The 20428-nt window shown below is 51.6% G+C and overlaps 1 protein-coding gene across 1 annotated transcript in view; it reads left to right on the forward strand.

The window, feature by feature from the left end:
• Window positions 1–20428, forward strand: part of SLC6A6 (solute carrier family 6 member 6) — an 80639-nt gene that overhangs the window by 3898 nt on the left and 56313 nt on the right. Inside the window, exon 2 of the mRNA XM_082637373.1 lies at window positions 8573–8610. The gene's annotated coding sequence lies outside the window, so the exon portion shown is untranslated. The remainder of the gene's footprint in view (window positions 1–8572; window positions 8611–20428) is intronic.

The raw sequence follows: 20428 nt of genomic DNA on the forward strand, positions 1-20428 counted from the left end.
GCCTCTGACCTCCCCGGAGCACACAGCCCTGGCGCCTTGGGTGAATTACGTCTGTCCTGGACAAGGCTTCTTTTGGGGTTTCCCTGCCCGCCTCACCTGCTCAGAGTTTCCTTTTGGAAACCTAAGCTGAGGGGCAGGGATTAGGGGTGGTGGGGAGAAGGCAGAGAGAATGGAAATTGCTCTTCTGTTTCTAAAAACCAACATAGAAACAACAAATCACCCAAAACAATCAAAGGGGGAGGGGGTGTGGGGGGAGGGGCAGGTCGCCTTAACTCTAGTCAGGCATCAGAATTACCTGAGTGACTTTGTACAAATTCAGGTTCCCAGGCCTGGACATATGGAATCTGAATCCCCAGGGGGTGGAGCCTAGGAATCTGTATGTTTAAAAGTTTTCAACTGTGACTGTTAGAAATATGAATATGAAAATTGAGATATAATTTGCATTCAGTGAAATGCAAAGATTCTGTTACAGTTTGTTGAGTCTTGATACACCCGTGTAACCACCATCCAGATCAAGATATAGAAAATTTCCAGCTCCCCTGGAAAGTTGACTTGTGCCCTTCCGCTCCCAGAGGCAACCAGTTTCTGATTTCTATCACCATTAGTTTTGCCAAGCCTAGAACTGGATGGATTTGTATGGTATATACTCTTTTGTGTCTGGCTTCTTTCTGCTTGATGATTTTAATATACATTCATGCTGTTGAGTATATCAATAGTTCAGTCCTTTTATTGCTGAGGAGTAAACCATCATATGGATGCCTCACACTGTGTTTATCCACTCTCCTGTGCATGGACATTTGGCTTGTTTCCAGTTTGGGGTGATTATGAATGAAGCTTCTATGAGCCTTCGTGTACAAGTCTCTTTGTGGGCGTATATTTTCACTTCTCTAGGAGTGGAACTGCTGGGGCGTAGGGTAGATATTTGTTAACTTTATGAGAAACTGCCAAAAGAGTCTCTTTTAATTAAGAAAACAATAGATCTCAAGCAATACAGCACTGTACAAACAAAAGGTGATTCTTAAAGATCATTTTTTTAAAAAGTGCAATCTAGTCTTCAGTCGTCTGTCCATCATCTCTATCTTCCTATAATAACAATAAAAGCCTTTAAGATTATACATATTCCTCTGCATACAGCTTTGACTGTACCCCTCAGATATCTAGATGGACTTATATTCCTTTTTATTCTTTTTAGATCAGTTTTCATTTCAGTTTTGATTTCCTCTTTGACCCAGGGTTATTTGGGATCATCTGTTGAGCAAGCTAGCTGTAGTTCTGTTTTGTTGTTAACGAAAATGACATCATACTGTTCTTGGTTCTGCCACAACACTATTCAAACAACAGACCATTGTGGAACGGTCATTTGTCAGAACATACAGATCTCCAGGCCATTCTGAACAGCTTGTCTGCATGTGGGAATCACTGACTGAGTCTGGCTTGTCTTAATCACCCCGAGTACTGCCACCTTAGTGAATGAAACGCTTCCACCCAATGGCTTTGAACTTACTCTGAAGGTGGGCAGAGAAGCAGCCCAAGGCAGCTCAGTATTCTGAGATGGGAAGGAACCAATACTTTTTCAGCACCACTAGGTCCTATCTCCCTTCCTGCATTTAAGCCCTGTGCCTGACTTGGGGGTTCTTACCTCCATCTTCTGGAAGAGTTCATCCAGTCTCAGAAAAGTGACTTACCGCCCCTCACACAGCTGGGACCTGGGAGGGAGAACCGGAACCACTGCCCATCCTCGTTCCACTGCACATGGTTTTCACTGAGCACCTACAAGGTGTCTGGCATAGGGCCAAAGCCAGAGGGAGGGATAAACAGAACAGCCCCTGGGCTCAAGTAGCTCACAGTCTCACAAGAGGGGAGAAGATCTGTATCAGGAAGAGGTTAATGAACAATCCCAGAGGATTATGCCAAGGGCAGGGAACCCAGGGAAGGTGTCAGGGAGGGTGCGCGGTCCACTGGCTGGGAGTGTGGGGACTTTGGGGTCATGGAGTTAAGCCCCCCTGCCCACCCACTTAATGGATGAGGAGACTGAGGTCTGAATGAGGTCTAGATCAACAAGAGGGCCATTATTCACAGACTTAAGGTTCTCCCCCTCCCCGCCCCGGCCCACCTGCCGTTCAGTGCTGATGAAGTTACGGACAGTGTTTTTACTTCTGTCTCGCACTTTCGATGACTCTCTTCACAGCTCTCCGGTCCTGATTGTGTCACAGCAGTGGGAAGGGGGATGGAAGGGCCAAGCCATACAGATCCGAACGATTCCTTGGGCTTGGCTGTGCAGGAGACACCTTCAGCATCTGGAACAGGGCTTCCTGGGCAGCGGGACCGCCTGCTCAGGGAGGAGCGGGGAGCCTGGCTCTGGTGGGCAGCTCTGGCCACTGTGTGGGACGGAATGGAGGCAGTTGTGAGAGGGCTGGCGAGTGTCCCTCCTGGAGGGGCGGGGCAGCTGCCTTCTGGTTCCGCTCACCTTGGGTCCTCAGTGGACAGACACCAGGCCCTCAGCTTTGCCCCCGCCCTCCTCCACTGAGCGGAGGCTGGGACCACATCTCTGTGGTGTCCCTAGGGTGGACATTCTGAGAGTTTTTTCCTTCCCACCGCTCTCCTTTGCACACGATGAAGGAATTCTACCATCCGCTTTCCTGCAGAAAGTTCTTAACGCAGCCAGGTTGCCAGCCAGGTTGCCATCACCTGGTGGTGGTGGAGGGGTGTGGTTGGCCTTGGGTTTCAGCAGAGTCATGCTTCCTGGGGGAGGGGCTTCAGAAGGGGGCGGTCCTGAAGGCTCTGCCCTTTTGCCCCATGGCCATTTGGCACCTGGAGACAGAGGGCTGCTCAGTCCTGACGGTGGACTCAGGCCATGGTTTTAAGAACATTCATTCTATCACCAGATGGCACCTGGTGTCTCCTCTCTGGGTGGATGCCACCACAGCTCAAGACAACAACCTCCTCACCAACCTCCACGCCTCCTGGGCTCTATAGCATCGGGGGCCAGCTCTCAGCATGTCACTCTCTCCTGCTCCCAAGCCTTCTGTGGCTTCCTAGTGCTTTGTGAAATCAAGTCCAAACTCCTTAGCCTGGCATTCAGCGCCCTTCATGATCTGGCTCCTGGCCAATGTTTATTGTCATCTGCCACCACTTCTCTCTGTTCCCTGTGATCTGGCTGGTTTCTGCTCTTAGTCCGAGCCTCAGGCTCTCAGCCCTGCCCAGACCTCAGCCCGAAAGGCTCTTCCTCCCTTCCCTCCTAATTCCCACTCTTCGAGGGCCAGCTTGAGGCCACCTGCTTCAGGAAGGCTTCCTGGAACCCCTTAATGGTACATGACACATCATAAGCACCCAGCAAAGATCCTCTGAGTCAAAGTGGACTTAACCTCGCCCTGCTCTGAGCCCTGTGGACCTTTTCTCTGGCTGGAACCCAGACCTGTGTGGTCTTACCTTTTTTCCAGCCACCTGACCAGAGGCACATCAGGGGAGTGACAGATGCCTCAGCAGCCAGCCAGCACGGGGCCTGGTGCACAGTAGGTGCCCAGCACAGAAATAGAGGCCGTCTGATTCCCTCTGTCCTGAAATGAGAGCCTATGATTTGAATATCTGAGTGGGTCCAAGCTTGGAAATTATATCCACCCATCACTATCCATCCTTCCAACAAATGTGTGTTCTAGACCCTGTCGTAGGCCCTGGGGATGTGGCTGTGAACAGGATGGACCAACTCATGCCCTCAGGGAGCTGACCACAAGAGTTAAGTGAATTGTTACAGGAGCACTGTGACACCAGGGTTTGGATGCCCTTGGCCACTGACTTGCTGTGTGACCTAGGCAAGTCCTTTCCCTGCTCTGTCCTAACCTGTAAGGAAGCTTCATGTTTGAGGGAAATACCTGCTGAGTGAAGGGGGGAAAGACCCTTGTTTCTCTCTGTTGGGGAGCACATGTCACTACATGGGTGATGGTCCTGTGGGATTTGATTGTAGTCCCATTGGTTTTCAGGATGTTTTAGCCCTCGCTCTGAAAGGGGGCACCCGATTTGGGGACTGGAGTTCAGAGATGCTCTGAGTAGAGCTGTAGCAACAGGATTTTAGTGGAGAACACTTCCTTGGAGAAGAAAGTGGGGTTTCTTTTAAAAATATTTATTTATTTATTTATTTGGTTGTGCTGAGTCTGAGTTGCGGCAGGCAGGCTCCTTAGTTGTGGCACGTGGGCTCCTTAGCTGCAACAGGTGAACTCTTAGTTGTGGCATGCACGTGGGATCTAGTTCCTGGACCAGGGATGGAACCCGTGTCCCCTGCATTGGGAGCGTGGAGTCTTAACCACTGCGCCACCAGGGAAGTCCCAGAAAGTGGGTTTTTATTCCATCATTGGTAGAAGAGTATAGATCAGAATAGACCTTTAAAAAAAAAAAAAAAAAAAGACCCAACCTGCCAGCCTCTGTCGCCGGGACTGAGCAGAATCTGTTTCTGCTTCCACTTCTCACCAATGCAAGGTGTGGGCTGTTTGCAAAGGATTGCATCCCAGGCCTGAGAAAACAGTACTAGTCGCTGCAAAATCGTCCCCCACAGGCAGCTCCAGGCCTCCTGTATGGTTTGTGTTGTCCACTCAGAGTTTCGTGAAATCGAGCCAGTATTTTTTCAATGTGGGTTTTTTTGTTTGTTTGTTTGTTTGTTTGTTTTTCTGCATCTGCCTCTGGCCATTTGGTTTCTGTGAACGGCCCTCCATTGGTTGGGACCCGGCTGCCTTGAGGCAGGGACATGCTGCCGGTGGGTCCTGGGCAGGTGGGAGCCTTCCTGCGGTGTTCCTCCAGCAGGACTGATGGTGCAGCGTAGGGAAGAGGGATTCCTACCCCTTTCAGGGGACCCGTAGTGCTTTCAAGAGGCATTTCAGGGCTGGAGCAGGAGAAATCCAGCCACCCCTACCTGCGCACTGCTCTGTGGGTGGCTCGGGGGGTGGCCTGGCTGCAGCACGCACCTCCCAGGGCAGCCCCCTCTGCCAACCTCTGCTGGGAGTTCCGGGTGGTGCTGCAGGCAGAGAGGGTGATTTGCCTCCTTGAATGTAAAGCGTTCAGCCTTCTGGAGAGCAGACCAGGCAGCCGGGTCTCTGCCAAAACCCGCACATCTGAGATCTGTAATTTTTTCAGTGTATTTTGTTGCCTTGACTGAGCCGTGAGTTAAGCCCGATGGTCCGCACCTACTCGCTAAGCCCTGTGTCGTTAACGACAAGCTTGTCGTTAGTTGGGAGGCTGGGGAAGCTGGAGAATTTTTCTTCCCTCTCTCAACATTTCATTACCTTTGACCCCTGCCTGCCATTCCCCCAGGCCTAGGGGTTGTGGGTGCATCTTGGGTCTGCCCTGGGGTGTTGCAAGAACGACAGTAGTAATTATCACGTACACCAGCACTCCTCAGACGTGGAAGATGTAGGCCTCACTCGCGATCTTGTTAAAATGCCCCTTGCCTGGCAGGAGGGCTAAGGTGGGGCTGAGATTCTGCATTTCTAACCAGCTCTCAGGTGCTGCCATGTTGCTGGTCTGTGCGGGTAGGGCACACTTTGAGTAAAGGAGGTTCATCATAGCTTTTGCCACACTTTGTAAGCCAGGCCCTGTGCCTTATAAGCATCATCTTCCTAACCATCACAAAAGGTACCATCTTCCCATTTTGCATGTGAAAAGCTGAGGCCCCAGAGAGAGCAGGTAACTTGCCTGAGGTCACACAGCTGGGAGGCGGCTGAGCCAGGCCAAGCTCTCTGGGCCGGTGCCACCTTGGAAAGGCTGCTGGTGGGGAAGCCCTTTTCTGCTGAATGGTGTCCGTGGTCCAAAAGCCACAGGAGGCTTTTCAAGGCAGCCAAGTCGGATGTAAATCAAGGAGAGCCAGGGGCCAGCCAGGCCGCGCTGACAGCAGGGTGGCCCAAGGCAGTGTGTCAGGACCAGGCCTGCTGCGGGATTTGGTGCTGGCATATGGCCTGGTTGGGGGAGCAGCTGGGGGATGCTCACAGCTCCTGTACGACCGGTGTGGGGCTTGCCTGGAGCCCAGAGGCACCAAGTCACACTTATTGGCTCCCCATTATTTAGATAACTCCCAGGATGCAGGGCTGGCTGGAAGGGTCAGCAATGGGACAGGCGGAAGCTGGGACCTGGTGCTTTAGTTGTTTAAAGGCTGGCTCATCCTTGCAATCACATGGGCACTTTCCCTTAATTGGCGGTCTGCTATGGGGACTGAGGGGCTGTGGTCTGCCTGTCTGGGCCTTCATTTTTACACTAGACACCTGCCCCAAGCAACTGGGAAGAATAGAATAGATTTAGAGTCTGGGTCCTCAAAATGTGGTCACTGGACGAGCAGTCTCAGCATCACTGGGAGTTTGTTAGAATGCAGTATCTCGGTCCCTACCCCAGCCCTGCTGACTCAGACCCTGGGGTAGTACCCAGTCCTCTGTGTTTTAACAAACCCTCCAGGCTTAACTTTGAGAAGGGCTGATTTCTCCATCTCCAGCCAAATGCCCAGGGGTAGGGGAAAATCAATCCTAACCTTTGCAGTTGGCTAGAGTGCCAGGGCTGCAGGAGGACCGCAGATGTCATTTCATCTGTGCCTCCCTTTTCTGATGGCCTGAGTGTCAGAGAGATAAAGAGACATGCATAAACTTACACCGCAAATTCAAGGCAGATTTGGGTCTGGGTTCTTAGGATTGCAAGTGGCGATAATCAGTTCAAACATTTACTGACTCATTTAACAGAAAAGCCCAGAGTCGTACTTCAGGTATGGCTGGATCCAGATGCTGAGAGATGTCACTGGAGCTCAGTTTCTTCCTCTCCCTTTCTGGCTCCATGTCCCTCCTCTGTTGGCCCCATTCTCCTTGGGGTGCCCCCAGCTGCACAGGGTGTTGCCCACCCGCACCCCCAGCAAAGCCATCCCAGCCTAGAAAGAGCTTTCTTTTTTCCCAATATTTTCAGCACAAGTCCCTGTTGTCACTCTCAGTGTCCAGTCTTGGTCATGTGCCTGTCCTGGAGCCACTCATGACAGCCCTCTGATTGGCTCAGCCTGGCTCATACACCCAACCCTGGAAATAGGAGGTGGGCTCAGCCCCACCCAGAACCCCATGGGCTGAGAGTGGCATGTGGGCGTCTCCAGGGGGAATAGATGCAGGCTGTCCCCAGAAAAAAGGGTCCAGGTGCCAGCACAGTAGCTAGAGATACAGGGACTTGGTGCCATTTCTATTCTCCTCTGAGTTGGACTCATGCAACTGCTAATGTCTCACCTCAGATAAAATTATACTCTCATTCCTCTGGTTCCTTTAACGTTGTGCCTGTAATTGTGCATTGAACATGCTACCTTCATTTCCCCTTTGTCCCTCTTCCCTTGGTATGGTCCTGGATAACCAGGAAAACATTGCCACTTCCACCACCCACACCTGCTGCAGACATTACTAATCCACCCAGACTTCACAGAGCCGTGCGTCCACCCAGAGAATGAAGCCTCGATGGCATCCATGTCAGCCCCTCCTATGTGATTCCAGGCTCCAGGAGAGTGGCAGCCTCAGCTGTCTTGTTCACTGCCGGGTTCCAGTGCCTAGCATATAGTAGATGCTCAATAAATAATTGACTCAGCATTCCTACACGCAGTGCCTCAGACACAGTGGGTGCCCACTTGAGCCTGGTGAACGTGGAAGCCCAAACACGGCAATGAGGTTGTCTAATTTGGGGGACAGGGGGCTCTGTAGACTGCTGGAACCCAGTTCTGAGTCTGGGGAAGAGGCTCCAAGGGCAGGGCTGCAGGTACAAAGAGGAAAGAAGTGAGCAGCCCTGGAGGCCTCTCTGCTCTTCCACCACAACCCCCTTGCCTGCTAATCTGTTTAACTGTTCATTGAAGTGTAAGATCTTCCTATAAGGAAGCATTTCCTGGTTTTCTGCATTTTTTATTCCAGGAAACCAGGAGAGCCTTCCAGAACAGCTCTGCCGGTGGAATGAGGCAGAGGTGATCTGCCCCCACTTGCATTGTTTCCCAACCGAGTCCAGAAGAACAGAGGTGGTCTATTTAAAAAAAAAAAGCTTCAGGGGTCAGTCACACTTGGGGACTACTTGACTCAGCACAGTTCAACAGAGTTCCTTGGCACGGTGACGCTCAGCCTCTAACCAGGTGATGAGTATCGGGTTCTCCATCTGGCTTCGGCGCATCCCTGTGCTCACAGGGGACGGTCACTCACAGACCTGGGCAAGTGGCTGAGCTCGTGGGGGGCTTGGGGGAGCGCAGACTTTTGGGTTAGGGCTGGGGAGCTGCTTACCTGTTCTCAGCCAGCCACCCCTCCCAGCTCTGGTTCTTGCCACTGACAATTTCAGGGATGCTGCACCCGGGCGAGGGGTGTGTAAGCATGTGCCTGTGTGTGAACACGTGGTGTGTGTGTGTGTGTGTGCATGCATGTGCGAGTGTGTGCAGGAGCACCCGGACGCCTGGGTTTCCCCCGCCCCGGCCCCACTGGGTGTGGACGGGGCCCCTCCCAGCTGTGTGTGCTGGGTGGTCACACGGAATAGAGTCTGGGTCCTGAGTACATCACACCCTGACCAGATCTCTTCTTTCCTTCTCCGCCTTCTTTCCTTGCAATAGGTCCAGAGCGACAGCGCTTTGTGAGGAGCCTCCAAAACGTAAGTGGCATTTGACCTCCCCATGGTCTTGGTGTCTCGCCACGGGTGGCAATGACCCCAGGTGGGCGCTCAGGATCTCAGAGGAAGAGACAGAACCCCCGAGGCCCCAGGACCTTGTCCACAGGTCACCTCTGGGTGGCGGGTCCACGGCCCGGCTTGGCCACCTGTGCACATCGGTGGCAGGGAGGTAGCCCTACAAATGGGCTGAGCACTGATTTTGGAGTCCTGGCCTGGACCCCAGCCTGGCTCTGCACCAGGCGGTGAGGGGACCTTCGTGCAGCTGATTCTAAGGTTCGGGGTCAGAAGCGTGTGAAAGGGTGAGCTGCTTGGCTCCCAGCAGACAGGATGCTCTAGGAATCGGGCTGCTGTCCCAACTATCTCTTTATTGAAGGTTTTATTTTTTAAAAATTGAATACCTTCAAGAAAGTTGCACGAATGTTACAATGAACTCCTCTAAGTCCTTCACTTAGATTTTCCCATTGTTAACATTTGCCTCCTTTGCTTCCTCGCTTTAATATATGCTATAAAAACAGTCACATTGATATCCTGAATCACTGGGGAGTTTCAGGCATGATGCCCCTTTACCTCTAATCCTTCAGCATGCATTTTGTAAGAGCGAGGCCATTCATTCTCTTATATAAGTACACAATGATCAGCCCTGGAACATTTAACATTGACACAATTCTGTTATCTAACCTAAGAACTTCATGACGTTTTGCTGATTGTCTAGTATTTATAGAACCTCCCGCGCCTCCACCCCAGTTCAGGATCACAGTAGCGTTTTTAAAAGGGGTTTAATGGGGCAGGAACCTGACGCAGTCACTTTTCTGCAGCTGCCTTCTACACCTTGATTTAAACATTCTCACTATAGGGGCTTTCAAAGAAGTCTTTGACTCGTGACATTCAGTAAGAAGTATACTTTACAGCAGGATGCCGCGTGTACTTAACACACACGTGAAACTGAAACGAAAGTTTCACAAAATAAAACTCGTAGCCTCACAGTCTGCAGGGCTCTGTTCTGTTCTGTTCTCTTTTATAAAAATGATAGCCCTGACCTCCTAATTTGATTGCACGCCCCACTAGTACACCCTCCTCTGGAATTTGAAAAACCTGGCTTCCTGGGCAGAAACTTCTCGGGATCAAGCTCCCACAGCTCCGGGGCCAGGTTTGGTTGATCGGGGTCCCCTAGGAAGTCAGGACTGGGAGAAAAGCCTGAAGGCCCTTGGCCTCTTGCTGCCGGTGGTGGACCCGATTCCACCCCAGTCATCAAGCTCCCAGCCCTGGGTCTCTGTCACCGGCAGCCACCGGCCTCTGGCACCACCCAAGACCTGTTCTTCATGCTGTGACATCAGATGCGGAGAATCAGGCTGGCATATCCCTGGTGGTCAGGAGATGCCCCGTTCCGGATCAGCCTCCAGAGTCACCACTGTCATAAATAGCAAGAGGAATAATCGCGAACATTTACGGAACTCTTTAACAACGTTCACGATGCTGCCGAGGGTTTAATGATAGCAGCAGATTTTATCCTGCACCTGTCCTGTGATGGGCGCTGTGGTTCCACCATTTATTGAGCGCTTGCTCTGTCTCGGGCAGTGCTAGCACCTTAGTCGCCTGCAGTCCTCACAGTAGCCCTGTCAGGTGAGCACTGTACAATGGTGGTCCCCATTGTACAGATGGGGATACTGAGGCTCAGAGGTGGTGAACTGCCCGCCCCCTCACCCCCAGGTCACACAGGATTTGAACCTGGTTGATCTGACCCTGGTGCCCACACCATCCAGCATGGCCCTCCCCTCCCCCTCCCCCAGGCTGGAGCAGACTCTGGTCCAGCCCCTTCCTGAGGCCTCTCACTGGTTAATGAGTAGCCCAGGGCAGCCAGGAAGCCAGGTGCCTGCCGCTGTGAAGCTGGAATGTGAGTTCTGCTTCCAGATAAAGAGAATCTTGTGCAAGGGGCTTGGCCTTTAGAGGCAATAAACAGAGGCCGGCCTCGGTTCCTCTCCCTGAGGCTTGCTGATCCGTCATACTTGGTGGGAGCCCATTTTACAAGAGAGGCCGCTGAGGCTGAGAGGCCTGTCTGACACCTCCTCCAAGCAGCCCTTTTGGTTTAGTCTTGCCAAAAGTGCTCACTGCCGCCTGACATGGCAGGCAGTGGGATTTGGAGGGAGGTGTCTTTAGAGAACAGTTGTCGTCTCTGAAGTCTGAGCCCTGCTGGGTGTGCGGCCTTCAGTTCCCACCTGCGAAAGGGGATGGTGATCACTCAGGAGCCTCCGCAGGGTCAAAGAGATGACAGATGTGTGCATGTCCGTTGGGTGTTCAGCAGAGCCTGGGGTATTAATGAACCAGCCAAAAATAGTATTCCTGAGCTGGGGGCAACCCGGGTAGTAGAAAGTCCTTGGAGCTGGAGAGTCAGACAGCCCAGGTTCAAATCCCGACTCCATCCCTGGCCAGCTGTACGACCTTGAGAGGGCAGTCAGAGCCTCTTGGAGCCTCCTCTTCCCCACCTGTGAAATGGAACAATAACAGCCCCGGGAGGAGCAGAAAGTGAGTATGGGATCAGGGGTAACGATCAGTCATCACAGTGGGGTTTAGAAGAGCGCAAGGGGCCTAACAAAGTCAGTGCCCCGCACCCAATAGCATTTCTTTTATTTATTTATTTTTTATAAATTTTATTTATTTATTTATTTATTTTTGGCTGCATTGGGTCTTCGTTGCTGCGCGTGGGCTTTTTCTAATTGTGGTGAGCGGGGGCTACTCTTTGTTGCAGTGTGTGGGCTTCTCATTGCGGTGGCTTCTCTTGCTGCAGAGCATGGGCTCTAGGCACACAGGCTTCAGTAGTTGTGGCTCACGGGCTCAGTAGTTGTGGCTCGCGGGCTCAGTAGTTGTGGCATACGGGCTCAGTAGTTGTGGCGCACAGGCTTAGTCGCTCCACGGCATGTGGGATCTTCCCGGACCAGGGATCGAACCCGTATCCCCTGCACTGGCAGGCGCATTCTTAACCACTGTGCCACCAGGGAAGTCCCCCCAGTAGCATTTCTTATCTCATCTCCCACGTGGGATCCCCTGAGCGACTCCCCCCAACCTGAAAATCAGATCCACCCTCTTGGGTGCCCAGGAATTTTAGGGAGGGGGAACCTCTCTGGGCTTGTCGTGAGAATTCCAGCAGGGCCTTCTCCACCTGTGCCTCCCCCGACCTCACCGCCCTCCCTCCCCAGCTTGTAAACTCTGGCAAGGGAGGGGGTGTGTCAGTACGACCTCTGACCATCCACCAAAGCACTCGCTGCCTAGAAGGGCCAAGACAGTGAGAAAATGGTATTTATTGTTTGTTTACCCTGATTATAAAAGTCATACAATTTTTCAAATATTGAGATAGGGTTGGCATACAACGTCGATGTAAATTTAAGGTGTACAGTGTGTTGAGTTGCTCCGTTGCTATTGTGGTATGAGTGTCACCATAGCATTAGTTAACAACGCCATCCAGTCACTTAATGATTTTTTCTAGTGTTGAGAAGTAATATGTTTTACATACAGAAAATTTGGAGAGCACAGAAAAGTCAAAACAAGAAAATAAAATTCATCTCTATTCCTACCATCCAGAGATAAGCACCTAATGGTACATTTATACACGTGTGGATAATATACCTTATTTAAAATTTTCCTTTCCAAATTGAACTCGTAACATGGCTCTTTAGGAGCCGGTTTCTCCCAGCACACCCTCCAACCTATTTCTGATAGCGTTTTGGGGTCTTGGGTCTTCCAAGTCCAGGTTTGGCAAACTTCTTAAAGGGTTGGATAGTGTGTATTTTGGGCTTGTGGGCCATGGGCTCTCACCTCTGCTATTGCAGCCAGAACCCAGTCCAAGGCAATAGGCAAATGATGGATGGAGCTATGGGCCAATAAAACTTTATTTACAAAAACAGTGCTGAGCCTAACCCAGGGGCCACAGTTTGCCGACCCCCTGTTCTAGTTTGTTTTGATTCGTTTGGGTAAACCATCATTTATTTAAGTAATCCCCTAGTGAGGAGAGATTGGCTGTGTGTAGTTTCTCTTTCTTGAAAACCACTCTGCTGTGAACATTTTTTTGGTCTATTTTTAATTATGGTAAAATACACATAACATAAAATTTGCTGTCCTAACCATTTTTAAGTCTACAGTTTAGTCGTGTTGAGTGTATTCACATTGTTGTGCAGTCAATCTCCAGAACTTTTTCATCTTGCAAAACCGTGTGCGGTAAATTACGCATTGGTCTGGTCAGGAAACTGGAATCGCTAGCCTGAAGGGAGTGTGCATTTTTAAGATGCTGGCACTTGTTGCCAAATTATTGACCCTCCAGAAATTGCCCTAATGTCATCAGTGACAGCCCTCAGTCCTTGAGAGAGAGAGGTGGCACGTTCCTGGTGAATGTGCTTTCAGGGTCTTAGGGGGCAGAAGATTTAAAACAATCCATCCCAGAGGAGCTGCTCCCAGTCTGCCAGCCTTCCGTTTTTGGGAAGAACATAAAAACTCAGGAAATATAAAATGCTGTGAATCCTAGGCCTCCTCCGAGGCTGGTAAATACACCCTTTAGAGAGAGGATAGGTGTGTTTAGGACCTAATCTCACCATGAGTCTGGGTGTAACTGTCTTTTGGTCTCTACCTTGCTGTGTGACCCAGGGCATGTCACTTAACCTCTCTGGGCCCCGGGGTCTTCTGTCAAAATAAACATGATGTAGAATCTCCCTTCTGTGGTTGTGGTGAGGATCAGGGAAAAAAAACTATGAACCTTCTCAGTACAGTGACTAGCCCATAGCAATTACTGAAAGTGGTAGTTGTCACTGTAATTGGTCTTCCTATTGCTACTATGACTCTTAATACTTTTGGTACCTCTATCAGGGTAGGCTGAACATATGGACGATAGTAGCGTGCGCAGCTCTTTGCAATTCTCAAAAAGGTCTCCCATCTTTCATACTTGCATTATCATATAGCGTAGTTATTACTGTCGCCACGTAACAGGTGAGAGGTGTGAGGCTCAGGAAGGCAGTGGCCAGCTTGAGGTCAGCCGTGTTTCAGGAGGGGACCTGGGGTGAGCCACATCTTTGGCTTCTAGTCTTGAAGTCAAAGGTGCTGGGAGACGGGTCCTCTGGACCACCAGGTCAAGCAGGAGCCTCCTCTTCTGGCTTAACCTGTGGTGGGAAAGCTTGGGCCTCAGGTGGAGAGAAGATTCCTTGGGCGTTATCTTCCTGTCTTGGCTCTGACCCCAACGGGGGTCACACAGGGATTTCTTCGAGGAGAGAGATTATTATTTTAATGTGTGTGGTTCTCTCCCCACACCACCAAGCAATTCTCCAGCACCAGCTGGGCGTCCTACGACTTAAGTCAATACTGACGCTGTTGGTGTGGAGGTAGCCTCAGGTTCCCCAGGTGAAGGGCTCAGTCCCACAAGACTGCCCCCACCCCCGACTTCAGCCCGAATGGCTATGAATCGGAGGGTCCCACGACCCCCTCCTCGGGTTGGATTAATTTGCTAGAGCAGCTCACAGAACTCAAGAGAAACATTTTACTTACTACATCACCAGTTTATGACAGAACGATATAACTCAGGGACCAGATGGCAGAGACACACAGGGCGAGGTGTGGGGAAAGCGAGGAGCTTTCATGCCCTCTGCAGGCACCCCTGTCCCTGAATCTCCACGTGTTCACCAACTGGAACCTCCCCAAACCCTGTCCTTTCGGGATTTTACGGAGGCTTCATTACCTAGGCGTGATCCATTCAACCTCCAGCCCCTCCCCCTCCCCAGGGCTGGGGGGTAGTGGGACTGAAAGTTCCAGCCCTCTAATCACTGGTGGGTTCTCCTGGCAACCAGTCCCCTTCCTTAGCTCCCTCCTAAGTCGCCTCATTAACATAACAAAAGACACCTTGATCCCTCTCACCACTTAGGAAATTCCAAGGGTTTTAGGAAGTCTGTGCTGGAAACGCGGATGAAGACCAACTTTATCTTTTTTATCATAAATCACAATATCACAGTTTCCACCCCACCCCCGACCCCCGGTTTTCAAAAACCAGAGCTTCCCACAGTGGTGAAACCTGTGAGGTTTCTGAAGGATACTGCTAACTGTTAGCCTGTGCTCAGCCACCAGACAGCAAGTCCAGAAACCTGGGCTCCTAAAGCAAAGCAGGCACCTCCCAACCCCTGGGGCTGCATTTGGCCTCTGGCCTCGGAGGGCCTGGCTCCCTGGGGCAGTTCCCTCTAGCACCTCCTTTATTTACCCATTTGCTGGGGGACCTTGGACGAGTCACTTCCCTTCTCTGGGCCTTAGGATTTCCTCACGTGTAAAACAAGGGTCTGGAATCCTCTCCCTGGGGTGGCTGCTGGCGTGGCAGTGCCGAGCTTTGGCTACGAATGTCAGCTCTGCCATTTCAGAGTCAGGTGCCCTAGTGTAAGGGGTCTCCCTGACTGAGCTGGGTGTTCTCTGTAAAAGGGGCAAAAGTGCACGTGCCCCCACCCCCACCCCCGGGGTCTGCAGGCTTAGGAAAGGGGCCGCCCCCACCGCAGCCTGGTCGCTGCTGGCACACCCTCCGTGGGGCCTTACACGGGGACACCTGGCATCCCCTCATTGCTCCTCCCCCAGAGGGAGTTTGGGATTGGCCTGCCCTCCTGCCCCTCATTCCCACCCTCCTCACCCCCGAGTCCCCCTCCTCACTCCTCTCCTCCTCCCGGAGCTCCTGCTCTGTGGGTCCACGAGGGCCCACACCTCCCTCCCTCCCTCCCTCCTGCCACAGTGAGGGGGACGTGGCTCTTCTTTCTGTTTTTGGGGTCCAGTGCCGTGAGATTCTGCTTGTCTTGCTGCCCCCCTAGTCTTTTCTGGGCATCCTGCCTGCCCCTGACCATCTCCCTCATGTGAGCGCATTCTCTTGTCTGTTAAGTTCCTGAGGTCCAGAGGGACGGGGTTCTGATAAGGAATCTAAGGCTGAGTCCTGATGATCAGTGGGAAGTATGCCATGATCGATTAGCAATGTCTGTTGGGGGTGCGGGATAGGATAAGGTGGCATGTAGGTGGTACACGACCCCCTTTGGTAGCAGACACCTGCTTTGGAAAAAAGGAGGAGCTGAGAGGACTGTGAAAGTTCTCTGCAGCCACCAGGCAAGAGGCTTCTTCTGGGTGGGAAGAAAGAAAGGAACATGACTATGGGAGAGGGTGACCCTCAAGTCCCAAGTTCCTTAATTCATATTTAGGTGGAGGTTTTCGGACTAGGCACCCAGAGTATTTGATTACTCTTATTTTCTGGGTCTCATATTTTTGCTAGATATGGGATGGCGGGGTGATAACACATCAAGACCCTCCAGATGAGGTTGCCAGATAAAATGCAGGTGCACCTGAGAGGTGCAGCGACCTGCCCAAGGTCACACAGCACCTTGACGTTGGGCACCTCTCCTCTGCTGCTTCCTGGCTGTGTGACCTCACGTGAGTCCCATCCGCTGCCTGGGCCTCAGTTGCCCCATCTGTTAAATGGGGACAGAGATCAAGATGCTCAGCGGGTGAACTGGCACACATAGGAGAAAGCAGCTTGGTGTATTGAAAAGTTGATGAGCTGATTTCTTATTAATGTGGCTTATGAATAATAGCTGTAATAAAGTGCTTTCAGGGAAGGGTTAGTCACACTAAACAGACCAGACACTGAGTGAAGTCTCTCGCCCTAAAAGAGACAAAACTAGAAAAGCTTGGAAGGTGCCGGGTGGCTGCTTCTGGGCAGTGATTCCCGACACCTCGGACCTCTGGGCTAGCTGATCCCCATGTGGCCAGTCCTGAGAGCGCCACGGCTTGGGCACCTGGCCTGAAGTGCTTCTGGGGAGAAGGGTCCCCCCTAACTTTATTAAATTAAGTTTATTTCATATTCATAAACATTATGACAGGTGCTGGTGATACAAATGTAAGCAAGATAGTGTCAGTTTTTTAGAATTTACAGTCTAGTAGGTGAGACTGTGTGAATGTGTAAATTACGTTAAATTTTGGTGATTTTTTTTTCCAGTTTTATTGAGAATAAACGACATACATCACTGTATGAATTTCAGAGGTACAGCATGATGGCTTGATTTGCATATACTGTGAAAACAATGACCACAATACGTTCTGTTAACGTCCATCACCTTGCGTAGATACAACAGCCCCCGACTTAAGGTCATGAGGGGCAGACCTTTGCCTTCCCTTGGGCCTTTCCAGTCCATTGAGAAATTCGCATGTTTTCAAACCCTTTCCAGCTCTGCTGAGTGGGGGAAAGGCCCAGGCAAGAACATTTGATGTCAGGGGAAGTTTGGGGAAAACCTGTAAGCATCTGAAAACCGAGAATTGAAAGTCTGCTCATTCAGTCATCAGGGAGTTATGGACTTGTCCCGTGGCTCAGGCCCCTGCTGGGCCCTGGGGACCCAGAGATGAGCCTCTCTCTGCCCAGCCTGGGAACTGCCTGGCCAGCAAATCGGGATGCTGCAAATTGGGCCTCCATTGGCGGGGTCTCTTGAAGATGCTTGGGCACCCAAAGTTCAAAGAACTTTCCCAGAGGCCTTGAATGGCAAAGCATGCCAGCTGGGCACAAAAGGGGAAGGGCATTACTGGTGAGGAAGCAGCCCGTGGAAGGGCTGGCAGAGCGTGAAAGCGTGGAGCGAGGACCCCGGGGCTGAAGGAGCCTGGGTGGCTGGGGGGCTGTGTTCTGGGGCGGGAGGAGGAGCCGGATGGGTGTTGGTGTAGCCTGGTGACCCCAAGTGCCCTGCTGAGTGCTTGGTCTTGATTCACTTTGGGGAACCAGCCTGGAATCAGAGTCCTCATTTAATGCTTCCAGGTGTCCCTTAAAGGTAGTAACTGTTTAGTTGTTTTGACAACTGGCTTCTGCTCAGGAAGAAAAACAAACAAGCCCAGCCCTCACCACCCAGACCCGCTTGTAGGAGAATCACAGGCTCGGCCAGAGGTCCCAAGAGGAAACCCACTCTAATGAGATGTCTAACCTAGTTTTGCTGATTCACGTGGTTTGGGGAGCACACGAAGTGCCTTGGGAGGGGATGGCGGTGCCAGCAGACTTGGCTGCTGGTTTGACACAGAACGCTGGATGGAGAAACTGTTTATTTGGTATTTTCCCCGCTTGACAGATCAGCCCTGGGTGTTTGCTTCTGCCTCTCCCAGCACTTAGCTGGATGATGCTAACAACTGGTGGAGTCCGTGTTTGTTGATTTAACTGCATGAAATGCAAGGTGGCTGATCTCTCTGGTTCAGGGGCAAACTGTTTCTCCTGAGAGCAAAGCCAGGTTTGTATTGAGGCACTTCCTTGTACCTTCCCTTGTGTAATGTGAGGTGGCCCATTTTACAGATGGTGCAACTGAGGCCCCGAGGGGAAGAGACATGCCTGAGGTTACTATTTGCCGCTGACAAGTGGCAGAGTTAGGTTCCAACTAAAATCTCTGATGGTGACGCAGAACAGGCGAAAGCGGAACCAGGCAAAGGGTATTTGGGGAACAGAGTCTCACTGGCGGGGTTGGGGGCGGGAGGCTCACTCTTGGGGAATTCAGAGAACAAAGCTGGAGAGGCCAGGAAGGTCTTTCCTCTCCACTGACATTATGCGGGGGAGGGAATTTTGTACAACTCGGCCATCTGGGGGTCAGCCGTAACTGACTGACCAAATAAATAGATGAGTCAGTTAAAAAGGACAACGGATTTCTCGACTATTTATAGTTGTGGCCTAGATCTCAGGTATCCTTGCCCCCAAGGAGTAAAAGGAGACTTTTTCAGATGGCCCAGGCTCTGCACAGGTTGAATAAGCTGATTAAGTCCCAGGCTGCAGTGGATGGGACACTTTGAGGGGGGTCAGGGTGAGAAAGGTCAGAGGAGGTAGGGGCGGGGGGATGCTTCTGGGGCTGAGAGGGTGCAGACAGGCGGGTACACCATTTCCAAAAGCGGTGCAGGCTAGCAGACCCCACAGCCCTCCCTTCCTTTCATCAGTTCTCTGAGATTAGCCGCATCCCTGGACATTAGCTCTGGGCAGGCTAAATTTAAAGGGTTAAAAGCTCTTGCTGGCCTAAGGGGCCAGTATTTAGCCATCCCAGCAGGTATACGTAATTAAATGGGAAGGTCCTGTAGAGCACACAGCCTCAGTGAGGTGGATTCTTTTGGTTGCTGCTGTTCTGTGGTTGAGGCCGCTGGGTCCTAGTCCATGAAGATATGTGTGATGTGGGCCCACTCAGGAGATTCTAATCCTAGCTGGTGAATTTGCCAAATGACACCCCTACCTCCTGCTGGCCTCAGTTTCCTCCTGTGTCAGGTGAAGAGGGAGACTTCCTGGTATCCAAGGTCATGGCCAGGAGATGCCCCAGAGCCCTGGTCGAGGACCCAGGACCCTCGAGTCTTGCCTCTTCCTGGCTGTGCAACCCTGGTTAAGTCGATTGATCTCTCTGAGCCACAGATGGGTAAGATCAGTCATCTCATAGGGTGGTTGGTAAGGACTGGGTAAAATAGGGAACCCAGGTGCCAGGTGGTGCCCCAGGCACACTTGGGCGCTCAGCCCAGGGATCTGGTATTCCTCTCTGGAACTGACTGTGCAGCTGGAGGATTTTTCCATACATTTAAGGTATTTCAAGTGTGCTTTTTCTCCTATCAGACTCTCTGAAAATGCTATAAAATCTCATTACCTTTGGACTGGTTATAGGAAAAAAGTGAGCAGCCATAATCAGTGAAAAGTGATTTAAGGAAATAAAAATATTTAGCTTTTTTTTTTTTTGTGTGGTATGCGGGCCTCTCACTGTTGTGGCCTCTACCCTTGCAGAGCACAGGCTCCGGACGCGCAGGCCCAGCAGCCATGGCTCACGGGCCCAGCCGCTCCGCGGCATGTGGGATCCTCCCAGACCGGGGCACAAACCCGTGTCCCCTGCATCGGCAGGCGGACTCCCAACCACTGGGCTACCAGGGAAGCCCTAGCATGTTTTTAAAAAGTTACTATTAACTAAAATCATATCAAGTGGCCAACACAGTGCCAGGTACATAATGTCAGCCGCAATTATTATTGTTTCCAGGATGTAAGAACAGCTGGAATTAGAACAAAGGGTTGTTATGACAGTGGTAGACCAGGCTCCTCATTCGCTGCCGCCTGGGAGGAAGCCGGGACCCCTGCACTAGAGCCCCCAGATCAGGGGAGGAAGAAGACACGAGGATTACAGCTGAGGAATGAGCACCTCGTTCCTCTGGGAGATGGGCAGGGAGGGGACGGTCAGGGAAGTCTTCCTGGAGGAGGTGGCATTTGAGGATGGAGAAGAGTGGAGATGTGCATTCCAGGGCCTGGAATGGCCTGTAAAAATGCACCAAGCTGTGACAGCCTAGGGTCTTGCAGGCAATGGTGTGTAGAGACGGTAAGCTCTGTGATCAAGGAACCCTCTCTCTGGCTTTAGTTCTGCTAAGGGATGTTCCTAATTGGTGGCATTTTTCTGGAGAACGAAGTCTCTGGGCACCTGGGCTGTGTTGGAAGGGGCATTGTGACCTCATGAGCAAATATTCTGAGACCCAGAGCCGAGGTGCTGGGCATCTTCTGTACTCTCTCTGGCCTCCGATGGCATCCCATTTCCCAGTGCCTGGGGTAAGTCACATTTGCTTGTCCACCCGTGTCTCTGTTTGCTCACAGAGCCCCTGTCCCCTTAGAGAACCACCCTGGGCTGTCTTCTATGATTCAAGCTTGTGAGGTCTCCAACAGCTGCAGTTGCCTAGGAGATGGTGTTCAGGGAGACTGCCCCAGAGGGGGAGCAGGAGACAAATGTGGGAGCCCTTCAGCACTTACAAGTTCTGACCCAGTGGTCCTGCTGGGGGCCTGGTGGGA

The sequence above is a fragment of the Mesoplodon mirus genome (genome assembly GCF_964341445.2).
Source record: "Mesoplodon mirus genome assembly, chromosome: 12".
Lineage (NCBI taxonomy): Eukaryota > Metazoa > Chordata > Mammalia > Artiodactyla > Ziphiidae > Mesoplodon > Mesoplodon mirus.